At 44.9% G+C, this 26,793-nt stretch overlaps 1 pseudogene; it reads right to left on the bottom strand.

The window, feature by feature from the left end:
• Positions 1-692: 692 nt before the first annotated feature.
• On the bottom strand, positions 693-14,280 carry LOC132320728 (syntabulin-like; annotated as a pseudogene).
• Between the last annotated feature and the right edge of the window lie 12,513 nt (positions 14,281-26,793).

Raw genomic sequence — 26,793 nt, 5'->3', positions numbered from 1 at the left:
GGCATGAATGATGTGCTTGAAGCTTCCTGGGAAATATGGGTTTTACCTCTAAATTGAATTGACTCTTTGGACAACAAATTGTAAACACTAGCAGCCTTTCTGGAGTACATGAGTGATACCCTTAGTGGGAACCAGTCTCCACGTCCCTCGCTTAACACTGTAGTTTCACAAATGTTTCAGGTTAGTGCTGCCTAAAGACATACCCCACCTTTCTCCGGCCATCTGTTCCCATGCGCATCTCATGCTACCCTTGAGCCAGTGCAAAGCACTTGTACGTTTGCTCAGTGAACCGGCCAGGGAAACTGATTGAGCTTCAGGCTAATTCAGCAAACAAACATGGCAGAGCGCTAGCTGTAATTCTCCTTGATTTCCCTGGTCATGTTCACTGTGCAGATGTGCTGGCACCAGAAAGACATCAGCACAGGGGAGAGACACAGTGCCTGGGAGCAGGAAGACTATTTCTGTAGGCAGCAGTACTGTTAAAAACACCAGTTAAAACCATCTTGTGGAACTACAGGGTTCAGCTTTTTCATTTTGAAACAAGAAATGTGTTTTCGAAACAATTTATAGTGCCGATCAAATAGTCAGGAGCAAAATGGTGGACTACCAGAATAGACAATAACTTTTTATGATCTCTCTCATCCCTCTTTCTCTCTGCCTCAGCCAGCCGATGCCCAGGGGTGGAGTGGACTTCAGGTTTTCATCTCGAAGGGTGTATGGTGTAAAGAGTGCAGGGCCACCAGGCCGCAAACACAAAGCAATGCTCCAATACTGTAAACGGGATCTGTTCCTCCTCTCCGAGTACGGAAAGCTCACAGGATAGTTGGTACAACAGGAGCTGCTACAGTATCTCTTCTTTATTCCTGTCTTGACATACCCAAAGGCTTCATCATCATGAGGTTCTGTAAAATCACGTTCTTTCACGAAATGGTTTTCATTAACTCCGTGCTCCACCTTCCTGCATGGAGACTCCATAGGTGACAAAAGGATGGCAGCGTTTAGATGACTTGGAGTTAAGTCCACTACGATACCAGAGTCGCTGAACCTTCCAGGAGAAAATTCACCCAGTTCCTTCAGTGAAGACGGTGGGCTTAGAGGACAGGCATCTTGAGCTCTGAAGATGTTTTGAATGAGCTGCTCCACATCTAGGCTAGATGCCACCACATCAGTCTGGATGGCCTGTTCCACCATCACGTTGCTGACTTTCTCCTCCTCCTGGAAAGAAGTTAGTTTCTCATCCAAAACATTTTCAAGCATCTCTTGATTCACAGCAGAACTGGAGGGAGCTGGATCACTCAACTCAGAGGTTATGGTGGTCAAACTGTCTTCACAGGAATCAGTCCCGTTAGCTGTGCCCTCATTAAGAAGCAGCCCACTATCTGCCACCTCCTTCAGAGCTTGGTCCTCTGTGGTGAGGCTGTCTGGCATTGTGGCACACAACACCAACGGCTTCCCCTCTGAGTCACACCTGTGCTCCAGGCACTGCTCACCTCTCACAGAGCTGCTCTGAGCCATCTCCATGCTCTGCAGCAAAGATTCCAGTTTCTTGTTTTCAATGCTAATGTCTATGAAGTATTGCTGCATTTTTTTGTCTTTCTCAGCCAAGCTGTTTTTCATGCTTTCAATAACCTGCTTGAGTTGTTTAACTTCCCTTCTTGCTTCCAAGGCGGCCAGATCTGCCTCCACACGATGACACTCTTCCTCAACCCAGTCTTCCTTCATCCGTGCCAGCTGAGCTTTGAGTTCTTCTATTTCTGTTTTCCTGTAGCAAAATAAAAAAGTTATAAAGCTTCTGCTGACCGGTCAGTTAAAGAGTCAACGTGAGGCTCCACTGCACTGGGATGGCTATGCTGCGGAGATGCTCCAAGAAAGAAGCAAGCTTTTCCATGCAGCACTTGCTGCTGCCTTCGACGGAGCTGGCAGAGATGTAAGTCGGCTGCCCAGACACGCCGGCTGATTGCTAACTAGAGTCACCGACCTCGCCACACAGCCAGCAGCCTTGTGGGCTGTGCTCTGATCCTGGACATTCTGAGGTGCAAGTGCTGGCTCTAGGTAAGGTCCAACCAGTGCAGCGCTTAACATCTCACCTACTGCCTCACCCTGGAGGAAATGGAAAGCTGGAGGCTGGAAAGCTGCCCGGCAGAAAAGGACCTGGGGCTGTTGATTGACAGCCGGCTGAAGATGAGCCAGCAATGTGCCCAGGTTGCCAAGGCGGCCAACAGCATCCTGGCCTGCATCAGAAATGGTGTGGCCAGCAGGAGCAGGGAGGTGATCGTGCCTCTGTACTCGGCGCTGGTGAGGCCGCACCTCGAATGCTGTGTTCGGTTTTGGGCCCCTCACTACAAGAAAGACATTGAGGTGCTGGAGCGTGTCCAGAGAAGGAAGGGCAAGGAAGCTGGTGAGGGGTCTGGAGCACAAGTCTGATGAGGAGCGGCTGAGGGAACTGGGGATGTTCAGTCTGGAGAAGAGGAGGCTGTGGGGAGACCTCATCACTCTCTACAATTACCTGAAAGGGGGTTGCGGAGAGGTGGGTGTTGGTCTCTTCTCCCAGGTGACGAGTGACAGGACTAGAGGAAATGGCCTCAAGTTGCGCCAGGGGAGCTTCAGGTTGGATATTAGGAAAAACTTCTATACTGAGAAAGTGGTGAAGCATTGGGACAGGCTGCCCAGGGAGGTGGTGGAGTCACCATCGCTGGAGGTGTTCAAGGAATATGGTGGACGTGGCATTGTGGGACACGGTTTAGTGGGCATGGTGGTGTGGGGTTGATGGTTTGACTAGCTGATCTCACAGGTCATTTCCAACCTCAATGATTCTGTGATTCTGTGAAATGAGGAACTGCTGCCTGGATGCGTCCCCCGTGCCTGCCAGCAGCTCGTCACGTACAGCCAGAGCCAACACTGGCCTCAGACAGCAGGAGGGCTCGGGGCTGCAGGCATCTGGCTTGCTTTGCACCCACCCAGCCCAGCATGGAGCCAGAGGCTGCTGCCTTGACTTGCAAGCAAGTGGGGAGAGGGGGCCCTTACTGAGATCCAGCCCTCCCAGATGCAGAGGTCGGGCTATCCCGAGCTGGTCCAAGGGGTCCCTGGGACTCTGCCTTGGGGCTCCACTCAAACAACCCTTTGTGCCCGCTTGGGCTGTGTGTGCTGGAGAGCCAGCTCTCAGAGTGCAGCTTTAGTAAAAGAGATGACAGAGATGACGTCTGTTGCTGTGGAATGCACATTGTCGCTTTTTTGCTCAGCATCCATACAAAGGGCTCTTGCGAAAAATTCAGTATCTAAGCGACAAAACCACAAGCGGGCACACCAGTTGGTGTAAGAGCTTTTCTTTCATTAGGGGAGAAGGGGGACAGTTGTAGTCATCTTTCACTGAGTCAAGTAGAACAGGAGACTAAGGTAATAACATGCTTGCAAGTCGAAACTCTTATGTAGAAAAGGTCTCAATGCTAAATTAGACTGGTAAAAAATGACCCTTTAAAAACATTCTGCTAGGGAAGTTCAGAAAAGGGAAAAGAGGCAGCCATATTCATAACTAAACTGCATGGTACGTATTCACGGAGCATGCTATGAAACCTGAAATACCTGAAACAAACCCAATCAGATTGATCATATTTCAAATTTCTTAATGAAGACTTTATGTGGTCCAGAAGATTCCCACCCCTAAATGCTCCTGAATTAGTCTTTCTAATTCTGATTTCTGAAGTGAAATATACCTTTCTTTAAGTTTGCTCTCAGATTCCTTCAGCTTTGTTTTCAAATGCCGCACTGTAAGTTCCTTCTGCTGCAGAGGAGTCAAGCACTGCTCTGGATTTTCTGGCTTCACGCTGTGATTGTCACCACAAGAAATGGTGACAAGAAAAAAAAATCAAACCATCACATAACATGGCTCCTACAGTTCTTAAGTCCTGGCAAAAAGAAAAACATCCCATACACTAATACAAAGCTTGACTCATTTGGGGCTCCTCACCGTCTGCACAAGTGACTCCCTCCGGCAAATCAAAGTACTTGAGGAAATGGCTGATTTGTGGCTATAGTGCAAAATTTGCTATTTGTTATACTTGTCTTCAGTGCAGGGAGACATTTAACTTTAACACACCTAGCCAACCCCTCACCCTAAACAGGTGGTGTGCCCAAGGGCAGGCAGCCGGGCCACCGGCAAAGGCACCCAGCTGCAGACACGGTCAGGTGAGGTAGTGTATGGACTGCGTTCAGCTCCACATGTGAGGTAGGAAGCTGAGCACCCTGAAACCTAGATTCATCCTGTCTAGCTTTAGGTGCATATCTGACATGCTTGGCTGTTGAGTTGCCTGAGAGAGAGAGAGAGAGAGGGCAACAGCAGCAGCGTGGTGGCAATTTCTTCTCTGCAATACGTGTTGCATGCTCTGACAGGTATCTGTTTTCTTTCCTGTACGGGAAACTGCACAGAGAGGTGCCTAAGGCTGGGCAGGGTGAATTTTCACCTGAGTGTATCATATTTTCTATACTACCCCATCCAAGACTCTCCAAAGTGAAAGGACCCTTATACAAAAGAACCAGTAAATCCACATGGGAATTGATGCCATGAAACCACATCAAGGAGCCTGCCTTGGAGTGAAAAACAACTATAAGGGGCTTTGACTAAAAGTAACCTTGAATTTTACAGTGCTGAAACAATAAAGCTTTTACAGGGGATGGAGCACCCTGTTGACTGGCGAGCCACCAATATGAGGAGTCACACCTATGCTGAGGAGCAAGTTGACCTGCACGGCAACCCAGACAGCCAATGCCACATTACCGTGCAGAGACGGTAAGTCAGTGCGCTGAACACTGGGATGCTGAAATAAAGACTTGCCTCATCACTGAGCTGCTGTCGCTTCCTTTGCATGAGCCTGGCTTGCTCCTGCTGGCTGAAGAAGCCCCGTAATTCTGGCGGACGTTAGCAGGACACAGCTGGCTTTTGCCCAGTCTTGACAAAGGGTCCTTTTCACGAGAAGCAGGTGGGCTGGCTCTGGACTTGTAGGATAAGGATCCATTATTCCGACCATAAGGGCCACGGCTGCAGGGGAAGCAACACGGTTACGGCATATTGGATTATCCTCATCACGCAATCCATTATGTGTCTTATTTTACACACAAAGTTGTCTAAACACTAAAACAGACAGGTAACTGTGAGTGGCCGTGAAGAAAGTCAGTCCCAAAGTCATCAGCCACTGCACGTTCTTTCACTGACTGTGGGGCACTCAGTCTGAATTACGTGATCTAGGAAAACCTCAGCCATTTTCACATTTCTCAGTGGATAGCACGGTTCCCAGTGACTCCATCAGATCATCCACGTTCCCTGAACCTCTGACTCCATTAAGTAATGAGAGAACTGCAGCCTGGACTAGTGCCAAAAGAACCACACTTCAGCCTTTCCCAGCCAGGTCTGCATAGAGATGCCTGTCCACGGAGGTCTGCTGTAAGACTGCTTTCAAGCTCCTCAGCAAGCAGCCTGAAGGATCACAGCGTGCAGTGAAAACAGATTTTGGTTGAGCCACTGTTCTTTCCTGCCTTTGGCATACCGGCTGCTTCAGCTGCCATTGTCAGCTACTCACTTGCTTAGATATAGTTCGAAACCCACTGTGAGCAGTCTGAAAGAGTATTAAAAAAGCACAGCCTTTTCTTTCTTCCTTCCAGTTTCCCTCATACATATCTACCTTTCTTTTCCCACTCTTTACTAAATAATCGCACTGTCAACTGTGTGCTTGACAGCAATTGGTATCTGCATTGCCTGACAGCTGCCAAAGGGCTGGGGTGCTCTGAGGACAGCTTCTCGAGGGGCATTCCTCACTTGCTTTGCCTTCTGCACTACGACGCTGCTAACTTCATCCTCTCATGCCAGTTGTTCTTCTAAACTGTAACGGAAGGGCTGGTTTCAAAAAAATATGGTAAAAGGCAAATCCAGACAGCAAAAGAGAAACCTTAAACATAAAAATTGAAATACCACAGAATTATGAAGCAAGCTCTCTTCTCAAAATCATCTCACTTGGTTTCCTCCCTTCTCCGAAAATGGAACAGTTTATAAGGAACAGGTGGTTGAGTGGCTGCTGCAGACCTTCATCGCACTGCTGCCGTTTGGGTCATTTTATAACCATTTCACAATGAAGTGCAGGACTGTGGCTTGTGACAACGTGGAAACGTTTCACAGCGACTTAAGCCAAACAGTTAAAAGAGAACATATTGCAAAGGAGACATCTCTTTCCACTCGGTACAGTACAGCATCAACTCTTGTGTGAGGCAGAATTTGCCCAGACTGTGCGTAACACAGCCATGCATTTGAAGGAGCATTCTTACAGAGGACCTCTGTCCAATTAAGTAGGTCAGTATGCTCTAACGTAAAGTTACATTTAAATGCACAATAATCTATGAAATGACACATCATCTTGCTGCAAGTAAGGTGATTTTAGGGCTTCATATTATATCTAGTATTGCTTTTTCCCCCAGCCAGTACCTTTACTTATTAGGTTTAACCTAGAGAGCACTTAAGTAACATTTATTTTTCCAACAGTCTCATGACACAGACAGGAAACTGCTCATTAAGCATCATTCTGCCAACCTCTGTACACTGGGGCAAGCTGCGACCTTGGAGACGTGCGTGCCTTAAGCACAGGGCTATCCCACTGCCAGTCCCAGCCTGCCTGCCAGCTCTTCCACAAAGGGCAGGAAACCAGTCCTGTCAGTTTGAACTCTTTGGTTTTGGTCTCCACACACAGCATTTGTATTTTTTTTTTCTTCTTTCTCATATCACAGGTCTCATCAACATAAGTACTGCCCGAGAGCACAGCATCACCCAAATTGTTTTAAAACTCACAGTACTGCTATTGTCTGTATTAGCTGCAAGACCTTACAGAGTAGTCTACCTCTGCACTAGTGACACCTGCACTATTCACGAAAGATTGCTTGGCTTACTTGAGAGAAAAAGAAGATCTTTTGCTTCCAGCAGCAGACACGTGGACTTCAGGCGCTGAAATACCACCCATGCTGCTTGAAGAGCTGAAATCGGCTTCACTCCCTGGCAAGGAAAAGGGAAGAGTAAAAACATGATGATAACTCAAAGTCTGTTTTCAAAATAACAATGAATCACAAGCATCCTTCCTTTGTCCATCCTGTGTGCATTTTAGAAGTCGCATGAATTTGCAAACATCCCTGAGGACAAGCGCTGGGCTTGTTCCAGATTTTCAACGTGTCTTCAGAACCATTTGAACACAAAACCCTCATGCTACAGAAGCCGTTGTAGGACGCGGCTAGGAACATTTGTTGTGACAACCTGTTTGCTTTCTCACAGCCATCAGCACGTGAATGAGGCTGCTCATGTGGCTCCGTCAGAAGCCCAGTGATCTGGAACACACAATTGTGATGTCAAATGAGAACCAAAAATAGAGCGAAGGCATCTAAAACACAACCTCCCCAGGATTTAGATATCTAGGTACATGAACGCAAGTAAAATACCACTGTTTAAAGGGGCCAAATGTTCGAAATGCCACCACTATCTCTCTGCAAAGACCTGCTTAGGTCTTTATGGTCAAGCTTCCACTTTTGAGCCCAGTAACCACCACTTATCCCATGCTCTTATACCACAGTGGAATCAAATAAGTGAGATCTGCATGACTAAGATAAAGACATTTGCTTCGCTTTCTATGCCTACACATAAATAGAGATACATAAACAGAAGGAACATATAGACATATGCACTCAATACTGCTCAAAAAGTGTTAAAAGGAATGACTCTGAGGGAAACAAATACTTTTAGGGAAGTAATTTGGCCACCAAAAAACAAAGTTCAGTGAACACTGAAACTGTTTATGATTTGAAGTCAAACATGGCCAGAAAATGGAAAACCAGAATTTTCTATTTTCTGTCTGAAATGACGCTTTCATTTTGAAAACTGTCAAATTTCTTTCTTCTTTTAAAAAGGGGTGAAAACATTAAAAAATCTCCCCAGTCATTCTAAATATTTTAGGTTGAGTATCATCTCTGTTCAGTCTGAAACACAGGTTTTCTTTAATGTATTGATTTGACAGCAAAGCCCCAAATCAGTTATTCCCATAGCGCCACTTTGAACATAACAGGGCGTCAGACAAAAAAAGAAATAGGGGATGTAAAGGAAAAGAGAACAGGGAATAATCTACCAATTCCTGAGTAAACATTGCTCAGAAAACAGTTCCAATCTCAGGATTCTCATTAAAAAGGCGTTAATAACCTGCAGGAATCCCCAAAAAGGTCAACAAAAATGGTAACACGATTACAGGGCACTGTTTAGGAAGGGAGGGGAATGGGATGGGATGGGAACTTGTGTGTTCTAAGATAAAAAGAAATACTGGCAACACAGGGAGGAGGAACACAGCTGGAAAACTGTAGAGAAACTGTAGAGAAAACCAGGTAACAGCAACACAGGATTCTGGCTGCGATGTGTGTTATTTCATGAAAAATGACTTGAAATAAAATCTGATGGTTGGTGGGAGTTGTGCATAGTAAAATGTAGCTGGAGTAGGTTCAGAATACTTTAACCAGGGAATCAGAAAGCTATTTTAAACGTCGGCATAAATAATAAAGATTGTAATTTAAAAGCAGAGCACAAAAAAAATATCTCCCAAGGGAAGATTCATAACGGCCTCTTTCATATGCACAGTATTTCTTTCTGTGGAGGTGAAACGAGCTGAAAGTCACAGAAAACAGTCAGAAAGAGCAGAAAATTTGCTGCAGTAAATACCCAAATTGCAAAACATGTTCTAGCTTGACCTCACGCCTATTTTAAAACAAATACTTAAGAGTGCGCAGTGTGTGTAGCATCGGCTTCTCTTTTTTGACTCATCTTCCAGACTGCTTGAATATACAAAAAGGAATTTTTTTGACTAAAGATCACAACTATTGCCATCTTCCATACCTGCCTCAACTCTGACCTTGAAACCCCAGGGCCCTTCTTATGCCAGAACTCAGCCATCTTTTCCAGATGCAGGAGCACGTCCCCACAATCCCCACGAGACCTGCATCTCTGCCAAAAGGCATGTGGAGCTAAAAGATGAATTGGCTGGCATGGGTCTCACCCTGTCCAGCAGCCCGGCGGCTCAGGCGCTCCCTGCAAAAGTCCCATCTCTGCATCCCCTACTCACTCAGCTTTGCAGTCAGAGCCGTGGCTTTCTCATGGACCAAGCGCAAGGCTAAGCTCGAGGTGGCAGGCATCCTGAGGCGAGAACCTCCCTTTAACGGTGGGCATCCCACTCTCTGTAAATCTGGAGCGGTATCGAGACAATTAACGGGCCAGAGAGAGAGAGAGAGAGAAAGGAGTTATGGTGTGCCTGCTGGGAACTCGGCTTCAAACCCCCAACAAAACAGTTACTAAATTCTACGAAGGGGAACAGCTTCCCTGGGAGCAGACTCCCCGCATCACCTCAGCCTACCCAGCAGACTGCTATTAGGGTGCCCTTCTTCTCTGTCCTCAAGTCCATCCTGCACACACATCTAAACAGAAGTTTCTTTTCCCTTTACTGAACTAAGTAACAGGCATCTCCTTTTTTTTTTTTTTTTTTTTTTTTTTTTTGTGAGGAAGGAGATAAGTACCTTACTGCAGAAGATTTGTGCCCGACACCCTGAATTGCAGGTGGCCTGTGCCACCAGCCCAGGGCTGAGCAGTTCATTATTTAGGACAGATGGGACTCAGGCTTTTGCCTTTTACTTGCCCATTCCTCCTTTGTAACTTGCTGACTTCTTTTTTGCATCCTCCATTTTCGCTGTGACGTCTGGGCGCTTGCTACAGCCTAAGAGTCTTCTGAACAAAAGGAAAGATGTGTCTTGAGAGGCCACAGCCCAACCACTAATTGTCTACATCTCCACTAAGCAACGGCAACCATCATTTTTTAGAAGGGGGTGGCTCATAAAATTTGCGACACAGAATTAAAAGATCACTTTTCTAGGCCACTTGAATTCAACAGAGACTTGTAGATTTGCATTCAAACATACAAAACACTTCAAAGTCAAAACTGTAAGTGCTACTTAGCTTATTCTCCTTTGAAAGAAATGCTTGGCTATTTGAACATGTTTTCCACATCCATTCAACTAAATTTGTTTAAATTCAAACTTTAAATCGAAGAACTATAAAAATCCAAACTAAAGAAAATAGCACTATGCTAATAATTTTTATCTAGCACTTAAAGCATCTTTTGCTCAAAATATTTATATTCCGATTACATTCCAGAATTATCTCTCGGATGTTACAGAGCACCTTTTTCACTTCAGTGCAATTTAGTTAGCTTATGTTCTAAAAATACTTCATGCCTGCTGACTAACAAAATTCATGGTGCGAAATGAGATACAGAAATTTCCCTGTGCAATGCTAGGCGCCTTGGGCAGCGGTCCTCAGCGGTCCTCAGAAACAGGACAAACAGAGAGTGCCTAAGCTTATCAGGGATGAACAGAAGAGGAAAAGGCATCTAATTAGACCTACTTGAAAGATCCAAGCGTGATCTTCAAACACAAACTTTCTTCTGCAGCTGAGTGTCCAAGACTGACTTTCCTTTCTGTTAAACAAAAAAACCCCAAAAACCCTAAACAAACAAAAAAGGAGAGATAAAAGAGACAGAGACTGTACTTGGCTTCCATACGGGCTAACAGCAGAGCTGTCAGAGACCTGATGAGGACCACAGGAGACTGGGGTGGGATTCATCTGACTAAACACGAATGTCTCTAATGTAGACACCCACGTCTGAGCCAACCTCGGTCCCATTTTTAGACAACGGAGAGTTACTCAGTAGAACCAGTGAGTTCAAGGCACTGCTTACCTTATCCGAAAGTAAATGCTTACATATTTGGGCAGAAAGACAGCGCACTAGAGTCACTGATTTTATTTGTTATATCTCCTTTAAAACAAAATAGGACCTCAGTCCACTTCTGCAGGCGGAGACAATTACAGCTACATTACGGATACACAACTGAGGTCAGGCAAATGACAGTCCATCTCTGCTCTATCCAATTTGGCTCAAGACCGTGAATTTACATCTCCCTCACCTCCCAAACAGCTCCCGTAACCCCCAGAAGAAGGGAAATGGCAGATTCACCTCTTAAAGCTGTTCCACTTAGGAAGTGGAAAGAGAGCCAGTCCCCATCCACAGCCCACAGCTCCTGAAGGTCATCTAAGGAGACCTGGAGATTCAGATGTCACCTCTTCTAAATCTCCAACACCGCGGGATTTAAGCCAGACAGAGGAGCTCCAGCGGGATCTACTGGCTGTGCCGGGTCCGTTGAGCCAACTGGGAGGGACCACTCACAAACTGCCACCGGAACCCCAACATTCTGAAGCATGCGGGGGAGGGCGGGGCTATGCGAATGACGGACCCCCCAACAGCCGCATCCACCCCACCACCACCCACCAGACTTCACAGCGCTGGTGCCTTCCAGACCTCACAGCACCAACTGCTACAACACACCACACCTTCCCAGGGTGACGCCCCTCCATGCCCAACTCCAGGACGCAAGCTTTGAGGATAGCACGGGCTTGAACCCAGACACGGCGTCCTCGCTCCTGGAGGGCGAGATGTGCATGTTCATCTCCCTCTGAAAGAGGAAAAAATAACATTAGAAAACCTCAACCCGACACGACAATAGCTTTAACTCATTTAAACCAGACACAGAAGATGTTTCTATGAACTTCTGATCCTAGTATTTAGGAACAAAAATACAGGCTTCAGACAAGTATGATTAATTGAAGGAAATCACGCCAGATAATCTCAATGCCACTTTAAAGAGGATTTCATATTGAAGCAAGCTGGGAGCGGATTTTGTCAGCCAGGAATCCATCAGCAAGCACTTCAATCTTTAAGGGAACTGATTTTTCTAACACTGAAGGGATATTTTTAATGATAAAACCATTTACTCCAAGCAGGAGAAGATAATTCACTGTACACTCGCATCAGCTATTCACACACCCCTCCCCTCTCTCCTTTTGTTTTTAAAAAAAACAAGTGCCACTAAGCAGTATTTCCGATGGAAGGTAGATGTGGGTAAGCCTTCCAGAAATACAGGCAGCTCAAAGAAGTTGTCCTCCAGTCCCACAGAGAGCATCCCAAAGGAAGACTGAGCTCCCCAACACGCCTTGCACAACTGCAAACCCTCCCCAGGAAGCCCAAAGAGAAACATGATGCTTTTGAAAAATCCCAGTCCTCCGCACTTGATGGTGTCAGAGCAAAAGTCTGGACAAGAACAAGAGCCCCACTTGAGGCTCAACAAAGCTGTATTTGATGCACAGTCTGGGAAAACCAGAGCCAGCAGATAACAGAGCTTTTACAGAAGGCCTCAGACCTCCCAGCGTCAGCGCTGAGAGCAGCTTCCATACACCAAGCACAGGGATGGAGAAACAGCTGGTCACGAGCAATGGGTCCTTCCCAAGGTCTCCAGGCAGCCTGCACCATAGAGGGTTGCTTAAGCAAGCTGTTTGTAAGAGACAAGGTCTAGGAGGAGGCTCTTCCATAAACGGCATTCTCAAGCCGAGATCCTCGAGAACACGACCTTGCTGCTCGCTCTCTTCCCCTACAGAGCCTGAAGGAGCTGCCCAACGGCTCAGGCAATCTCCATTTTCAAGAGAGGCAGAGTCCAGCAGTATGTAAGGCTGCCAGATCCAGAGACATCTCCTGTATGGATCCTTCCGCTGACATACAGGCCCATGCTGGCCAGTCTGGTGTTTATGACTGGAGCTGAAGTGCTCTGGAAGGTCTGCACACACTGGCCACTGAAAAGCTTTGCTTAGCGCTACCAGATGATTTCTAGTTAAATTCAGCGGCAGAAAGACCAACGGGGGAGAGGCCACAGTCCCACGTGCAAAGGGAGCAGAGAACAAAACAAAAGATACCGGGGGCAATTCTGGAAGCAGCAACTGGCTGTCTGGCAGATGCATTTTTGCCCTCACCTTTTTCAGGTTTTGGGGGGAAGATCTCCGAACCAAAGTCTTCTTTAAGCAACTGCAGCGGGTGGAGAGGAAGGCAGTCGGGAATGGGGACGAGGTAGCTGTGTCACAGGGAGAAGAACTGCAGGAATAGAATGACAAGCATTAGAACCACAAACAGCCAGGGAAATCGAACTAGAGCAGTCTTCAGCCTCAGAAAGACAAAAAGAATGGATAGGAGGAGGCAAGTCAGGAGGAAGGCAGGGAGATTTCCCGTTTTGAGTTGTACGTAGAGGATCTTCAAACAAATCCTTTGTCTCCGTTTTCACAAAAATTATGATCTCGAGCAGGTGGGGCGAGGAAGCAAGGACTGAGTTCAGCAGGCTGAATCAAAGGAGTCAGGGAACTTCTTTCAGAATTCAGAAAGAACTCACCCATGAAACTGAAGCCCTCTCTCAGAGCAAGAACTTCCGACATCATCTACCTCTGACTTAGCAGGTTTGTTAGTGAGCTACAGAAAACACTTCCCCAAAGAACTGGAGTCAGGCAGCTGCGCAGCTATAGCCTAATGGGTTTGACATCAGTAGTATGCAAGGCTCTGGAGAATTTGCGAAGGAAAGAATTAATCAACACCATCAAACTAAGCAGGATAAAAGACACCCCTGGGCAACCAAAATAACGCCAGCATCCCAGCCCCTCCAGCACATCTCTGAAACTCTCCCAGCATCGTCTGGGTGCTGGTGATTACTCAAATCGTGTTGTACATGAACGCTCCAAGATGAGAAGAACCCTGCGTCAAACCCCATTTGGGGTGCCCCCATTTGGCTGGGACACCTCATGCACAGGAATAAATAGTTACCCTTGTAGTTCTATACTTTGTGTCCCAGCATCGCTCCTCGGTTGGCATGGGCCACTTGCCAATTTTCTCAACAGCCCTACAGAGGAGAGTTTTGCTCGCGTGAAGGAAACTCTGCAGTTGGGTTCACTGTGATCACACAAAAAAGTGCTAACCAGAATTATGTGTTTCTTTTCTTCTTAGCCTTTTATGACTTTCTCTAGCAGTTTCACTTCAAATAAAAGTAAGAAAAGAAAAGCATAGGGGGAAAATGAGGCAATTATTTAAAAATTCAGTCAAGATGAAATGAACACTAAAATCATTGATGCAAGTCAACAACGGTGGCTAGCACGGCTCCACGGGCATCCCACTCACTCTATTAAGTCGCATATTTATAAACTTCTATTAAAATCACTTTTGCCAGTACCTTGAACGGCGATTCTTTAAGCAGCCTAAACCACTCATTCGCAACAGTGCCCAGTATTTCTTTTTCTTTAAACCTTCATGCCATTCCTGTCAGTGTTTTCTGGCTTCAGCTGTCTCCTGCACTTACCGCCATGCCTGTCTTGTAAAGGAGCTAAGGGACCGTCCATGTCACATCTGTGGCGTGCTTCAGGTTGTGACAAGGATTTTTGCACGGGCCGTAGCCAACATGCCTTTTTTGGTATCCCAGTGGACGAACAAAGGCAGACAATCTTTGCTTTTGAATGGGAAAATCCCACAACAGGAAGAAAGGCGCAGCTGTGCTGGACTCTGCTCCCTCACGGATTTAACAACAGCCCTACTCTGTTCGGTAACGTACTGGCAAAGGAATTGGAACAGTGGCAAGGTAAATATGACAACGTAAATAACCCTGTTACAATATGTTGATGACATACTAACAGGAGCTGACACTAAAGAAAGCTGCTTGGAAGCCACGGTTAGTTTGCTGAATTATTTGGGATTAGCAGGATACAGAGTTTCCCAGAAAAAGGCTCAAGTTGCAAAGGAAAAGGTTCGATACCCGCGCTTCGAAATATCAAGAGACTTGGGAATAGAGAGAAAAGGAGCAAGCTGTAAAACTGCAGAACCAAAATCAAAAAGAAAACAATTGAGAGGGTTTCTGGGGATGGCTGGATTCTGTCGAGCATGGATTCCTAACTTTGGATCGATGGTCAAACCGTTATATGAGGCGGTGAAAGGACGAGGAGAATTGCTAGAATGGACTTCTGGACGTTGGAAAAGTTTTGAAATGATAAAGAAAAGTCTGATGGATGCCCCAGTATTGGGATTGCCAGATAGGACAAAACCTTTTCGCTTGTACGTGCGTGAAAGGCAGCACATGGCCCTGGCAGTGATGACCCAAGTTCTTGGAAGCTGGGAAAGACCCGTTGCTGACTTCTCAAAGCAATTGGATGAAGTAAGCAAAGGGTGGCCAGCATGCTTACGAGCTGTAGCTGCAACCGCCTTCTTGATCCAGGGAGCTCGAAAACTGACCCTGGGACAGCCGCCCACTGCGGAACAAAAACATTTACAGCATGACTGCACAGCCACCATTGAACAAGTTTACAGGAAATTAACCACAAGAAGTAGTCATAATAGAGGACAAGGAGAAATAATTGAAGGAAACAGAAAAGCTGATTTAACAGCAAAGAAAGCTGCCTTATGTGCATGTGTAAGTGGAGCCTTGATACCCAGAAATTGATAGGAAACCTCCTCAATATTCTGAAAAAGAAGACCAATCAGCAGAGACGTTAGTGTTCAAAAAATTCAGAAGGATGGCAGGTAATACCAAGTCAACAGTTTCTCACCACAGCCAAAAGGATGGAAGCCCTCCCCAAAAACTTCCACGGGGAAATGCAAATGGGAGCAGACGCTACGATAAGCAGCGTGAAAAGATACGCTCCAGGACCAAAGATGCAAACAAATGCAGATGCAATAGTAAGAAGATACTGAACTTTTTGTGTAAACAATCCCAAAATACAAAGAAAACCTCCTGCGCGTGATGTGAAAAGAGGAATAACGCCCGGGGAACGCTGGCAAATAGATTTCTCTGAGTTACCAAAATGTAGACAGTATCTACTAGTGTTAGTAGATACGTTTCCAGGATCGCCAGAAGCTTTCCCTTGCCACACCAATCGGGCTAGAGAGGTTGTTAAAGCATTATATTAAAGGAAATAATCCCTAGATTTCGGATTCCTGAAGGGCTATCTTCTGACAATGGGCCTCATTTCGTTTCAGAGGTGGTCCAGGGAGTGTCAAAATTTCTCCAATTTAAATGGGATTTACATACCGCATGGAGGCCACAGCCGAGTGGGAAAGTAAAAACCAAAAAAATGAACCAGACTCTTAAGAGGCACATCTCAAAATTATGCCGAGAAACTCGACTTTCGTGGGTGGATGTTTTACCAATTGCTTTAATGAGGAACAGTGTGAAAAGTGGATGGTTAAATAAAATACTTCACGGGATGGCAGTCTCCTTAACAGGTTGGTCACAGAGCTTACTTCAAACTCTGATTATGTTTATAATACTGATTGTAGTTTTTGGATGTATCGAGAGTATAATTGTTCGGGCTGTAATGTCACGATCCTCACCCCTAATGATAACCACAACTCAGGAAAGAAAAAAGCCCCTTCCTCACAGGATATGCGCAGTAAAAAGAGAGGATCCTGTGACTTCAAGTGAAGATGAGGCACCTAAGAGGCAATGGGAATGAGGGCAACTAAGCTCAACTGTAAAAAGTACTTGTAACTGTTGCTCGGAACGTAGAAATGCTTAACCGTGTGTTTACCGAGGGGTGCTAGCTTTGTGGAGTTACCACCTAGCACCCACCTCTGCGCAGACATGAAATAAACAAGGATCTCGACTCTGCGTGTGTATCAGCCTCTTGCACAGTGGGTAAAGAACCCAGCTTCTGGGACAACACTGGGAGCCAGCAGCTTCCCCCCACAGGCGAGCATCTCTGCTGCAGGGCTGGTGGCCCCACAGCCACCCTCGGGCCTGAAGCGCTGGGGGCTGCTTAGTCTGAAGAAAATAAAGGGAAAGTCCGGTGAGAGTCTGCACGCGAGGAAGAGGGTGGCAGGAACAGGATCTCTGCCTCTCTAGTACCACACACCTCTCTCCAGCCTGACATTGCTCGGACACGGTCTCTCTCACTGGTTCTGGTTTCTGCCTGTTGGTTGCAGTATTTGTCTCTTCTTCTGATTTGCTCTTGAGAAGCGATGCGTTTTCTTGAGAGACATTGTCTTTTTTCCCCTCATGCCCATGAAGCTTTCTCCAAATAGAGATAACATCCAGCCAACACTTTGGCTCCTCGAGGAGAAGGCTTTTCATCTCATGCAGCACTTTCCCTGGAAGAAAAAGCGGGTTCAGGTTAAGTAGTTCAGTCTCAGCATTTAATTTTCCTGCCGACTGAGAACAGCTGTTAACAGAGACTGTGTTCATATTTCATCCACATGTGAATCCAGGAACCACAGCAGCAGCAGCAATCACAGGCACAGCTGAGCTCTCAACACCCACATACCCCACCAGCAGAGACCGAGGCATTACTCTGATTACGAGGAATACAGAGGCCAATTCACTTAAAAACCTTGCAGCCGGCCAAGGGGAGGAAAATAAAAAAGGTATTTCTATTTCTCATTTAGAATCATGGTTAAATTGGACCCTAAAGCTGAAGGCCATTTGCGATCTCCCAAATAAGAATCCACCAGCATGCAGATATCGGTCCATCTTACTTAAAATTCTTATTCCAGCACTGACAGAGAACGTGACCTGAGTAGCTGAGATTCACAAGAAATCTGTGCACTGAACACTTAAGTGACACAAGATACACGTCTGGATCCACTTCACCTACAAGAAAATGACTCATCCTTCAAATGCACACAACGGGTCCAGAACTGGACTTCAGTTTCAGGTGGGGCTGTTGTAAAATCACTGAATTTAGTTGTAAGTAGAAATAGAATGTTAGAATATTGGTGTGTTTTGAGACTCGTAACCATAGGAACCTCACCAGGGAGTCACTGTTTTGTATTAAGAAACTAATCGCAACGAGATGGAACAATGAAGAATCGAATAGAGAAGTTTCATTTGAGTCCCGTAACTATGGGGACCTGGTATGCACCAGTGATGCTGCTTGGAAATCCCCTTACCCTTCCCATCTGGATTTGAATATCAAGAACGCCAATCAACAGACATTAAGAGAAATAACCATTGATTATTTTGGGTATGGATATTGATCGAATTGTATAATCAAGAGACTAATCAACGAAAATTAAAAACCATGATATATTTTGTGCTAAATAATTTGTGTAATGGCAACTAGGTATGATTTATCTATGATTTGATTATGAACTAATTGTTAAACAATGTAGCTTTGTCGATAAGGAGGATATTCCTGTCAAGAGAATGGTAAGTTGTAGGCCTGGTTAGTAAACCGAGAAAATCTTCTGGAGGTTCCAAGATTAAAGGGGAACGGAATTTTGCAACTAAGCTGAGCATGCGCAAAGATTGGGTTCAACTAGCGGACACAATGAGGGAGACTATGGATGACCACCAGAGGACTTGGGACAACCACCAGTGTACCTGAAGGCGCATGCGTTATGAACATTTACATATATTAATGAGGTCTCAGAAGTTGTATGGATATGTTAATTGTTTCCTGGAAATATGATGAATATGTATACTTTGATTGTATATAACTTTTGTAGCAGAGTAACTCGGCACAACACTAGGCGGAGTGATCCCCTGTGCGTCCAGCGCTGCAATAAAGAAGTGCCTGCTTTCTAAACTTCAAATTAAGTCTTAGAAAGTTCTTGGTTTTGCTGACTTACGGTAACAGTTTTGGCGACCCAGACGGGACCTTGCGAGTGAGACTGGAAGGGATCGAGTGCTGATCAGACTCCAGCCGGCACCGAGGAATTCTCGGCGAGGACCATCGCCCTCGACCCACACGAGCTCCTCGCAACGTTCCCTGGAAAAGGGTAAGGCACTTCTTGGGAATTTGTTTGGAGAGCCTGCCCGTAAGGTGCAGTGAAAGCTTCACAGGGTTGGGGCTTTGTTTGCATTGGAAGCCTAGGCATCTGCCCCTAAGTCATAAGCGAAAGCTATTGCTGGGTTGGACATTTGTGTATTTGAGACAGTTGTCATTTGGTAATTTGATATTTGGTAATATAATTAGATAAGAATAATAAACACAATGGCGTTAACAAAATTGTTTAAGAGTAAGAGTGCGGGGAATTTAGCCCTTGACGAGAAGATACCAAAGACGTCACCCTTGGGACGTTTATTGACACACTGGAATGAGTTGCATGATGATTTGCATAAAAGTCAAATGATTGAGTATTGCAATAATTGGTGGCCTTTATATGTTTTAGATGATCAAGAGAAATGGCCAACTAATGGGACTTTAAATTATAATACTATTTTGCAATTGATGTTGTCCTGTAGGAGGGATGGCAAATGGAATGAGGTACCTTACGTGGATTTGTTCTTTTACTTGAGACAGCGAACTGACTGGCAGAAGGAGTATAAATTGATACGTCGAGGTCATTTAGTGATGGCTTTAACCTCTGAAAACAGGAAATCTAAAAGTTGTTGCTCAGCTTGTGTTATTGGAAAGAGATGCATAAAATGCACAACTCCAAGAGAGGATGAAATGGAGCTAGAATTAAATATAGCCCCACCGTCGCGTGAGCGAAATTCTTCCCCGTATCAGGCGCAAGAGGGAGGTATTAAACCAGGAGAAAGGGTGGAACCAGATAGTAGTAGTGGAATGGAAGAGGATGTGGCGGGACCACCTGAAGTAGCGGTTCATACACCGGTATCGCGGAGAATCAGACACCAGACACAATTGTTAGCTCCTTTGCGACAAGGGGTTGGTCAGTACGGACCGCTATATGTGAAAGTTCCATTTTCTGTTACTGACTTAATGGCGTGGAAACAGGCCGCAGGAACGTATAGAGAAGATCCGGAGAGTGTTACAGAACATCTTGAAAAACAAGGTCAAGAACAAGTGAGAAGAATGAGAAGAATGTAAAGAAGATACTTCATAACAAACGCACCTGGCACTTAGACATATTAAAGATAAAAACTGTCTCCACTAACTCTCTACTAACTAGCAATAATGATTAACACAAGGACGAATCGTAGAAAAATAGAATGGAATGCCAAAATAGTGCGCTAGAGTTAACCTGTCTCATTATAATCTCATTATAATGTTAAAGAACACACCTCCTAGCTAGAAAAGCCCCCAACCCAACTAAGCCGCCTACTCTCTGAGCATGCGTAGTGAATTCAAAGAGAACTGTAGCTTTAAGATGAAGTAAGAAAAGTATTAACCAAGAGTTAATTAAGGGGTAGCACCAGTAGGCATAACTAACTTTGTTAACTGTTTTAAACACCTGTCATGATCTTAACCGGCTGTGCATGTTAGGGGAAATCCCCCATGCCCCCAGCTGCAATAAACCAATGTCGGCTTTCTAAACTATCGTATGGTTTGGAGAGTTTTCTTCGTTACAATTTTTGGTAACAAGAGTAGCTAGAGTTGTGGAAACGATTATTAGGACTCAGGACCCTGCCTGGAATGATTTGCAAGTGGTATTAGACAATTTCTTAGATTGCACGGAAAAAAAGATGGTGTTAAAAGTGGCGAAAACACAGGCAGAGGCAGCAGGTGCAAATGGTATACTTACAGGAACTATAGAAAAGAACTTCCCTTCGGGGGACCCCCAGTGGGATCCAAATGTTGCGGACCACAGGCAGAAGCTGACTCATTACCAAAGATGGGTATGGTATGGAGTTAGACGTGCAATGCCAAAAGCTATCAATTGGTCGAAGTTATATGAGGTGAGACAGGATAAAAATGAATCCCCCTCGGTATTTCGAGAAAGATTAAAAGAGATGGCTAGAAAACATACTGATAGGAAATCGGAAACACAAGCAGAGCAGCAACAGTCAGCTTCGATTTTTATGGGACAAGCAGCACCAGATATCAGGAGGAAACTTCAAAAATTAGAAGGAGAGGATTCAAGGAACCTAAGTAAGATGCTTCAAGTAGCACAGAAAGTTTACAATAATCAGGAAAGAGAAGAAGAACAGAAGAAGGAGAAGAAGGAAAAAGTTAGGGAGAATCGCCTGATAGCTGGTTTAATGGGAAATTCTGGAAGGGGAATAGGGAGAGGACAAGCAAGGGGAAGAGGAGCTTTTAGGAATTTTGGAGGAAGAGAATTCAACACGCCACTAGGGATAAATCAGCGTGCGTACTGCAGGGAAGAGGGGCATTGGAAGAAGCATTGCCCTAAACTAAAGGCAAACCAGCAGGAAGCTGTGAGAATGATGATTTTGGATGAATGAAGGGAACCGGAGGGGAACCCAGCTGAGCCTCTGGTTACAATCAGGCTGGGAGATTCTAAAGTTGAGTTTTTGGTAGATACCGGGGCAACATATTCAGTATGAAATACCTGTAAGGGAAGATTGGGAAAGAAAACTGCTAATATAATTGGAGCAACCGGGAAGCAGGAAAACAGGACGTTCCTTCAACCCTTAGATCTGGAATTTGGAAACAAAATTATTACACATGAATTTTTGCATATGCCAGAATGTCCAATACCCTTGTTGGGACGGGATTTGTTATCCAAACCGAATGCAAATAGTTTTCGAGGAAGGGGATATTGTTTTGAAAATACCTGAATCAAAGACAGCAGAAATATTACTGACACAAGAGAAAGTGCAGGCGCAGGGGACAGATACCACAAGAAGTCGATGAGGCTGTGATACCGACGGTCTGGAACACAGAAGTGCCTGTGGGGTGGGGTTTTTTTGGGGCGGGTGGTGGTGCACATACACATCTATGCACAGTGCCAGCAGAACACCTATTTAAAACAATTTTAAAGCCATTTCCAGCACAAAAAACAGCACTGAAAACATATCTGGCTGAAGGATACTTCATCATCTATGACTGCCAATTAGAACCACAGCCGTCAGAAACTAAATAAAATAATCCAACGGTAACTGTATGAACAGGACTTGAACTGGGGCTTCCCGCTCCTGCGCACACCCCCCGCGAGCAAACCGGCGGGGTGACCCGAGGGAGGCGGCAGGGCCGTACCTGGACCGAGGCACTGCCGGGGAGGGGGGGTTCTTCCGCAGCAGAAACAGCCGCTCTCCGGGCCCGCGTCTCCTCCGCCCGCCCGCCCCGCTCCGTGCCGGACAAGACCTTTCCCAGACGCCGTCCACCTCCGGGGAAGAAGCGGAGCCGAACCCCCGCGGGAAGGCGTTCCGGGCGAGCGCTGCCCGCAGCCCCGCAGCCCTCACGCCCGCTCGCCCCGGGCAGGGCGGAGGGCAGCGCAGAGCTCAGCCCCCCGCGGGGGGCGAGGGGACGCGGCCCGGCCGAGCGGCTCATGTCCCTGCCCGCGGCAGCGGCTGGACCAGGCGGGCTTTAGAGGTTCCTTCCGGCTCCGGGGCGCGAAGCGAACGAGGCCGCGTTCCCCGCGCTCCGGCCCGGCCCGGACTGCCCCGGGTGAGCGCCGGCACCGGCGCTGAGCCTCGCCCGCCCCTCCCGCGCGAGGAGGGGGACCGGCGGGGGACCGGCGCTCCGCGGCGGGGCCCCTCCTCGGGGGCGGCTCTCCCGGTGTTCCTGCGCCAGCCCCCGCTGCCGCCTGCGTCGGGCCCGGCGGGAGTCAGGAAATGAGGAATCTGGAAAACTGGGGGTCAAGTTTAACATGGTCTGTTCTACATTTCAAAGCTTCTGCATGCCCACATGGAGATAAAGTGTCAACTAAAGACTAAAAGGATGAGCTGGGAGGGTATTTAAGAGTTGCAGCCAAGTTTCACCTGCATTCCACCATTCACGTCAATGGTGCCATTTTGTACCGGTTGATACTCTGGCTATGTCACTGCTTAAAGCCTTTGTTCTCTCTTTGTAGGAAATATTAGTTCACCTGTGGAATCACCGAAGTAAAGCAACCTTGACAGTAGTCCCAAGAATCTCTGATAAGCCCCAAACTAAGCAGTGGCATTATCAAATCAAAAAAAATTCTTAACGAGAAATTAATAACAATTTTCTGCTGCGTTTTTTTGTGTTCTTCCTCTCTGATGGACATGACATCATTGGTTTTGCATACTAGAACCAAACTTTATTTTTACCAAATTAAAATAGGTTTTTGGAATGTAAATAGAGGTGGACTTTGATTCGTTGCATGCTGTAAGACACGTGCAAATGTGAAGTTGCTAAACTGCTGTCATGGCCGTTCCTTTATATAGGCACACACCTATGAAATGCAAAGCTGGTAATTTTCACTCGACTGCAAATTGAAACAGATGGGTGCCAAATCTATGTAAGGTTCCAGTCAGCAGAATCTTGATATATAAGACTCTGATCATTACGCAGGAGATTTCAAAAAGGTCCATGCTCAAAACACATAGAGAAATAAACATCTATTATATATTCTATGATAGAAGTCAAATATAGAGTATTATATAGAATACTATATCTACATTATATATTATCATTGTGGCACGGTGGTGTTGGGTTAATGGTTGGACATGATGATCTTATAGGTCTTTTCCAACCTTTGTGATTCTGTGAAAAATCTGTGATGGCACTACGTATACTAAGAACAATTCAAAACTTTGCATTGACTTATTTCAGCAGCACGATGCCAGCATGTTGTAATTATGGCATGTTATATACAGCATGCCCTTCACATAGACTAATGGAAGGAAAAAGAATGGGTCATGTACCGATGCAAATTCCATCAGAAAACTGGCAGTCAGCAGAGATGTTTGTAATGTGGCTTTCCAAAAAGGAGGATTTCTCTGAGTGTACTGATGGTCTCCAATCCAGCTGTAGTGCCTGCAACTCTAGGTACATGGTTTGGTATATAGCCTGCTACACCCAGCCTCTTAAACAGGTATCTAAAGATGTAAGGGCTTAAAAATCCTATGAAATGGCCTGCTTTTATTTTTATTTTCTTAAAAATATAATTTTAGTCTTTTTAAATATTAGACCCTAAGGTACAATCAGCCCTGCTGTTTTTATTAGGTAAAACAAATCTGGACTCAAGATCATAGGCTCTAGGTTTGCAGTCACGTGAATCTCAACGTATTAGGGAGAGAAGCCATGCTAGTTCCATACAGATGTGCTGTTGCATTCCTGTAAATTTTCAGACTGAAAAGGAAATGCTAGTTACACCCCTTTCCCCTTCAGCCTACAGTAGAACATTTCACAGATTGCTTATGTGTTTTGCATTCAGAGAAAACTAGTCCTAGATCTCTTTGACCAGAGACTCTGTTTTTAACTTGTCATTGACATCTTAAAATCACAAAACCTGTGTTTGCTAATTCAAGCATCATATCTATGAGATATAAATTTTTTAACAATATAGGAAGCCTAGCCTTTGGGTCTCAGATTTTTTTTCAACATGCACACGTGAAAATGTGAACAGCTTTATTCTCTTAGATGTTCTCCTTTGCTAAGAAAGAAAGTATATTTATATTTTGAGCTGTGTGCAAATATACAAGTATGGGTTTATATATGTAAAATGTAAATATTTTTCAGAAGGACTTGGTATCAACTTCCCAGCTAGAGCAAAGAAAACAAAACAAAGAAAATGTGACGATATTTACCTTAGCCTAGAAAGTACTTTGCACACAATAAGAGCAGAGACTTGTAAGACTACTGTGACAGAGCTTGTCTGACCAGCAGCTAAAACTAAGCCACGTTCTCCACTGATTTCCGTTGGCACAGGCCTTAAAGAGGCTTTCGGTAGTGGCAGATATATGTGAATGTGACAGTAGAAAACATCCAATATCCATCTTTGCAGGCTGAGAAAATTCATAGACGCAGCCAGAGATGGGAATGACTAGAATAATAGAGGAAGGGCAGAAGGTGCTTGTTTGCGTGAACCTGTTATAAACTTTTCAAACTGAAAAGTCACCTTTGCGTATCACAGTCCAATTCTGAAAGGAGGCAGATTTCAACATCATTTCTTTGTTCAAAACATTCATCTTTCCGTGCTGTGTACTGGATCTCGGCTGTGATGGCTATGCTTCAACAAGGGGTAGTAGGATTCCTGTTTGTAAACATAGGGTAGTAAAACTTCTCTTAAATCATGGCTCAAGGGACTCACAAAGGTCTGTTGCCAAACAGAAGTGGTCTTTAAGTAACAGTCAAACAAAATTTGTACTTGAACCCCTGAGGATACTTCAGGCCACTTAGAATGTTTCGGCCAGGACGGACACCTACTCACGCAGCAGATCCTCTTTGTCATCATAGTCTAATGCTCTGCACTAGAAAATACCTTTTTATTCTGTTGTAGTTCAGTTATCATTATTGAAAGAGCACTGTTGTGGAAGTGTTTTCTAGAATCTTCTTCTTAGCCAGGTAATGTCAAAGGCAGAAGGAACACAACTTCTATGTAATACTCTTGAAGTTCAACAACTTACAAAACATCTTTTTTTCTCCCTAATCTGTTGATTGACATCTCTTTATCAAGTTGCTTGAGTTGAGTGTCATCCAAGATCATCTTAGTTGTAAAACAATTCTGCTACTGTTTACCATTGTTACATTTTTTCTATTATTACAATGACATCTAGGGGCTTTAGTAATGGATCAGCATGGTGTTCTGCAAGCGTGGGATAAACACGTGCATTAAAGTTTCTTGATAGCAAAATATTACGATCAATGTAAAAGAGGCAGGAATTATCTAGGAGAGACTGCACAGAAGAAATATTGGTAAGCTTGACAGGTGGATTCATTATGCACGTGGCATAGGTATGTATTAAAAATACAGAGAGATGTGAATGAGGGGGAAAAAAAGGATGTTTTACAGGTACCTTCAGGATTTATTTTTCCAAAGAGGAAAAAGAGTGCGAAAGATGCAGAAATACATCAAGTTTTTAAGCATGCTTGTTCATGAAGGTTTATTCCACAGGCCAGACAACAGTCAGTCTCTTCATCTCAAAGAGGAGTGACTGCAAGAGTCTTAGAAAGTCGGATCACATAACCTATATTAGTTATAATAGAGATTGTGGAATCAGTGAAGCAATGGAAGAAATATATCTGTGTATTAGCAATCTGGTTATACATTGCATTTCAAAGCACTAGAGAAAGAGTGGTCATCACTGGCGTGTGAGATAACAGCCAGAACAAGATTTTCAGTCATACAGATGGAACATCATATGCAATGCAAATGATGCAAATTGCAAGTGATGGTGAGAGTATGGGCCTGAATGACAGGCAGGATGGCAATCCTACTAAAAATAGTTAGAGAAAGGAGGTGGGAAAAACATGCAGCTAAGTTTTATTTTATCCTGGCAGACCTTGCGCTAATAGCCTGAATTCCAAGACAACAAATTCAAGGAACGGGCCCAGATTATACTTAGGGGCCAAAGGCTTGGATTAAATGAGGAGACTAGAACCAGAAAGGAGACTATAGCTTTAGTTCTTTGGAAAAGTGATAATCCAGAGATGAAGGACGGAGCATGGACAAGTAAGAAACCCAGAAACAGAGTTCTGAGGTTTTTGAATAAAGTTGGAGGGCTAAAGAGTGCATTTTATCTTAGCTCATCTTATCTCGGATACCTTAATCTCAGGAATTTCAAGATTCGTGTTCACCATGCATTCCCCAAGTCAGATTCAGATTATCATTGTTTTTGAACAATCTTAGGGCTGTAAGATGAGGTCTGACTATTTCCTATAGCCAACTCTCTTGACAGGCAGCAAATTATTCTCCAGACTAGAACACGTGGCACTATCTGTATTTGCTATTTCACTATATTCTCAACTGCATCAATGTAACATCAAATTCTTTTGTCCCATTTTGACAACAGAATTAGGAAGTTAACGTTAAGAAAGAGAGCTTACAGTTGTTATTGAGACGTTAATTTAGTTTATAAATGAGCTTCAGTAATGGAACACACACTTGAGCAAGAGCAGATTAGTCCTCTCCATGCTTCATAAACAGCATCAGTCGTCCAGAAAAGTATCTCAGTAGAGCAATTGGAAGATAACACGAAATAAAGAAACAACACACCTTTTTTATATAATTAATTTACTTTTGAGGTAACAGTGACATAACCACATTTTTAGGAAAG

Source organism: Gavia stellata, chromosome Z (genome assembly GCF_030936135.1).
Source record: "Gavia stellata isolate bGavSte3 chromosome Z, bGavSte3.hap2, whole genome shotgun sequence".
Lineage (NCBI taxonomy): Eukaryota > Metazoa > Chordata > Aves > Gaviiformes > Gaviidae > Gavia > Gavia stellata.
This window is presented reverse-complemented; position numbering and strand designations above follow the sequence as displayed.